Raw genomic sequence first — 4,838 nt, 5'->3', positions numbered from 1 at the left:
GCTTTGTTTTTGGGTAAATTTGAGTCTATTTGGGGGAGATTAGATGTTGTTCCATGTGTGCAAAATGGAGACCATTTCAAGCGAAAGCAGTTTCTAGCATGCTTGCATCCGCGAATCAAAGAGAAGGTCGAGTGCGGTGGTGCAGAGGACTATGAGAAAATATTTTGCTTGGCAAAGGTAAAGAGCAGGAAAGCAAAGAAGAAGCTGGAGATGGGTTTGTTGAAGCCGACAAACAATGGATATAGCTCGACAATGGAGTTGCGTCATGCCATGAAGCCAAAGGGGAGTTCAAGTGTCAAAGAGGTAGGTGCTTTGCCATTGGTAAGCCATTCTCGTCATTTGTTTCAGTTTGTACCTCCAATTTGGTGTGCTGCTATACAAGAGTCTGTTAGCCCGGCTAGCAAGGATGCAGTCCTAGCCGAAGAGGAGATGCATGAAGAATCAAGTGAAGTTATGGATCAGAGCTCACAATACAAGTTTGAAGGTGTTGGCAAAGTGATGGTCGAAGCTGTGCAGAAAGAAACTAGCCAAGGGGTTGGGCAACCTTGCCCTACCGATTGTGTTGAAGAGTGGCATTGCATTCCAGAAGGTGTGGACGATGTTGACATACCAAAAAACGACGTAATAGATCATGGCTTTCTCTTTTGCTTAGCAGATGATATGGTCGTAGAAGAAGTCCTTGAAGAGCAGGCAAAGGTAATCGAGCAATCCAATTTGCTCTCGCATGAAGTGGTTGAAGATGAAGTGTCAAAGGCTATGGCAGACAAAGATTGGCATGGTGAGTCAGGTATGGAGTGTATGCCATTTAAGGAACCTACAATAGAGCGTATGCTTGGAAAACATGTAGGCTTGGATATGCAGCAGGTGGAGGCAAATTGCATTGTGTTGCTACTTTATGCTATGCTATGGGTACATATTGTGTTGAAGGCTGCTCTACATGTATCATGGTATCGGTTGCCGGGCTCTTTTGAAGAGGATTATGATATGGAGAGCTCTCTAGTCGCGACGACTGGGACACAGATGATGTGCAAGGTGTGCAGGCTTGTGTTGGACATGGAGATGGCTCATGCTTGCAGTTTCTTGAAGGATTATGTTGTCAAGATCTACAGGAAGGATTGGTTTACAGGTTTACCCATGCAAAGCATGGATAGTGCCTATCTGTCTTACAGACGAATGGTGATGATCAATGCCATGTATTTGATCCCGGCGGAGTTTGTATCACACTTGGGAAAGCTCGAGGCTTTCCATTTGATCCGGGGGGTTTATGTAGTTGATACGATCTCCCTCTCTATCTATCTATACAATTCTACTACATATAGCTTCTTATTATGCTATCATGTTCTCGCTTCTTATGCAATTTTTTCATACCTAAATAAGACTATGGTTGACATGAATGCTCAATGAGGGGTTGGGCAATGATGGTACAGCTGAGTTATGTCAGTCCAGAATAATGGATATTGCCTCGCTATGGAATCATGCAGATACAGGTCGAAGCGATGGAGTCGGTGCCAGATGCCGATAGCGGCAAGCTTGATCATGATGTGTATGCTAAATGTGGCTCGAAGTTGGTTGAAGGCCGTTCCGGTCCAAAGCTTGGCCAGGTTGGGAGGCTTCAAAGTATTGAAGCTTGATGGAAGTCGTCGCGAAGTGTTGCCGTGATATGTACGCCAAAGCTACCTTGTGCTTGAAGACCATTGTCAAGCAAGACCATAATTATGGTGGCTTAGTTTTTTGGATGTTCGGTTTGCGGCCATGCTGCCTTCTCAATGGAAGCACTATTCAAATTCACATGTCATTTTCTCAACAAGTAAAGGGGAGTTACGTGAACTTTTTTGGTCATCGACATTGAGGCCTTGCCATGGGTGTTGGTGGAATATGGTCGGCAGTGGGGACCCTGTGAAAGGGGGCCAAACCCAAGGTTTTTTAAAGCTATTAATAAAAAGGAAAAAAACAAACTACAGGAGCAAGGAGACGGCGCTGCAAGTATGGGAAAGGAGCGCCAAGTGTTTGAGTGCATGGAGGAAGGCCAGGTGGTAGTTCCAAGAGGGGAGTACGACATCTGTGGGGGCTGCATGGGGAGAACTGGGAGAGCCAAGCCAGGTCGTGACCAAGGGCAAAGCAGGGCCGCCACTGACGGGAAGAAAAAAAAACGAGGGCGAGCATCTGTAGGAGGGGATCCCGTTATCCAGGAGGGGGACCAGCTCATGGAGCAGGCGCAGCCAAGGAGGGATCCATTTGTGGCATGAAGGGACGTGAGCACTGAGGACCTATTCCCCGAAGATCTACAAGAGCAAGTAGACCTCCGGAAAGGTTGGGCAGGGCAGCATCCAGTCGGGGGAGCAGGTATAGGAGAGGAAAAGCCGCCAGGGGCTGGTCTTGGAAGGTGAGGAGGTGTTGCAGCCAGGGGTGGCCATACTAAGCTACAGAGAGAGTCGAGGACGGCCTAGTGTACATGGTTGAGGGCCCGCCAGTGATGCGAGATGAACAGCGGCTTTAGACAAGCTAAATAGCCACGTTACGGTTGGCCACAAGAAGGGTGGGGAAGTTCAAGGTAGTCGGATCATCTAGGTGAGGGCACTACTCTCTGAGCAGAGTGGCCACATGGAGTTGTTGGCTTTGGAGTAAAGTGGTTTGTTACAAAGAAGGGGATTTGTGTCCCTCGCATGCTAGGAGCAGGGCCGCCAGAGTCGAGGAGGGGTTGCATCAGGCAGAAGACAGGCCAGGAGGAGCCGTAGCTGTGTGTAAGGATCACTAAGGGAAGCATGATCATGTGAAGCTACAGGGCATGCAGGAGGTCAATGATTGAGGAACCGCCACAATTATTGAAGCCGACGGCTTGCCTTGGAGCAAGCGTAGAAGGTCATCAAGGCATACAGTTACCAACAGCCAATGAAGGGTATCCAACTGCACCAATGCATGCAATTGACAGTGAACAAGATTGTATTAGAGTTTCTTTGTTTACTATGCATAATCAAGTTTATGGTTTGGTTGAGTTATTTGGTATTTTGGCTGACATCTTCTCGTCTACTCGTCGTCTCGTGCATAGAGCCCGTGGAAGCAGTGGCTCTGGGTCTTTTGTGTGTGTGCAGAGAGAGAGGGAAGATTGATTGTGGTTGCAGATTGAGTGTGGTTTTGTGTGCGATTGAGGCGTGCAAGGCCTCCCGGTGTGCGTGTGTTTACAGATATGGGTGCATTGGTGTGTGCGTCAATAAATGCAATTGGGTGTAGCCGAAGTTTCTCGTAAGTAAGGCTGTTCAATGCAAGTTGCAGAAAGTGTGTGTGCATGTAGGTTTCTGTGTGGCTTGGGGTGTTGTATATCTATTGGGCTATTAGAGAGGCATCTAGTTTGTATATTGTGTGTGTTCCCATTTCCCACATCCCAGCGTTGATCTTGAGGGAAAGTGTTGAGATGTCAAGCTCAACATGTAGGACTCTTGGATGACTACCATCGATAGTCATCATCACTAGATTGCCTTGGTGGATACGCATATCTTTGCCAGAGCTGGTATATCTACCAGAGTGATGGTTCACTTATCTACTCACCTCAATCACTAGCAGTTTATACTAGACCATTGTACTAGTTTTCCTTTTTATGTTGTATTTTACCTTATGTTTTGTAGACTTTTTATCTTGAGCTAGTGAAGAAGGAGAAGTACAATCTTTTGCCTCCATCTTTGTGAACAAATGCTCACTTGAACATTATAGAGCTTTTGAACAACTTTGTAGTTGTGCAAAGGATGGAAACACCAAAAAAGTTGGAAACCTTCAAAACAAGACAAAAAGCGGTGGCAAAGCACTTACATACAATCTAAACTTTGTAAAACTCAGCGGAGAGACTTGAAATTGCATGTAAAAAGCCAATAAAATCAAATTTTTGGACAAATATCTCTTGAAATAGTGAAGTTTTATCTTCAGTGTGCCACAGATAGCATGCAACTTGGATGCAATTGACTTGGGTGACAATTTAGATAATTTCAATGAGAAAAGCAATATTAAGGATACGTAGAGTGAGCGGACCACATCTACCATGCTTGAACAAGTAAGAACAACTATGTCAGCTCATGTCAATGTTGCGGAGGACATGCTTAAGTGCATGAATGGTATGGTGAACAAATGCAAAGGATTCCTATGAGAGGGCCAAGACAGGTACACCAAAGGGACCAACTATGGGACAACACAGACCATTGAAATGGTGTGCCATTGAAGGGAAATGGACAAACCACAAAACTAGTGAGTGCTTTATAAGCCTAAATATGACTAAAAATTATAGCATGTGCCAATGAGACAACAGGGACATCCCATATATAGATATCCACAAAAGATGACAAACCACCTATAGCTATGGAGAGACCACGACCCATATTAGGCCAACAACAACCACTACTAGGAAACAATGCTATACCAGTCAAGCACTTTAGGCAAGTGGATGGGTAGGATCTAGTACCAATCAGGCCATATAATGAAGCGATATCTGGGGGATGGTGGGAATAGAGGACAAGTGGTACACTCAGTCAACTCTTGTCATAGTGGAACAAGTTTACAAGGCACCTTTAGATGCAGTGTTGGTTTACTTCATTGCAAACCAGAAGGACCAGGCCATGATGAAACCAATGCCTAAACCAAAAACCAAGCATTGCCATAACTATGGATCAAATGACCACTGAAAAAATGATTGTCTTGAGCCAGATAAGAATTTTAGACCAATTGAGTCATATTGCTTACAATGTGGCTGCAAGGGTGTACATTTTTTAGATGATTGCCCAAGAAATCTAGCCAACAAAGGGAAGGAAACTATAAATGTAGTTCAAGTCATGCTGTGTAGCTCATCAGAGGGGGCA

At 45.2% G+C, this 4,838-nt stretch overlaps 1 pseudogene; it reads left to right on the top strand.

Annotated features, from left to right (window-relative positions):
* The first annotated feature begins 252 nt into the window (after nt 1-252).
* Nucleotides 253-1,274, top strand: LOC147427094 (uncharacterized; annotated as a pseudogene).
* Nucleotides 1,275-4,838: the final 3,564 nt, after the last annotated feature.

This window comes from Adiantum capillus-veneris, chromosome 24 (assembly GCF_014529385.1).
Source record: "Adiantum capillus-veneris isolate H3 chromosome 24, ASM1452938v2, whole genome shotgun sequence".
NCBI lineage: Eukaryota > Viridiplantae > Streptophyta > Polypodiopsida > Polypodiales > Pteridaceae > Adiantum > Adiantum capillus-veneris.
This window is presented reverse-complemented; position numbering and strand designations above follow the sequence as displayed.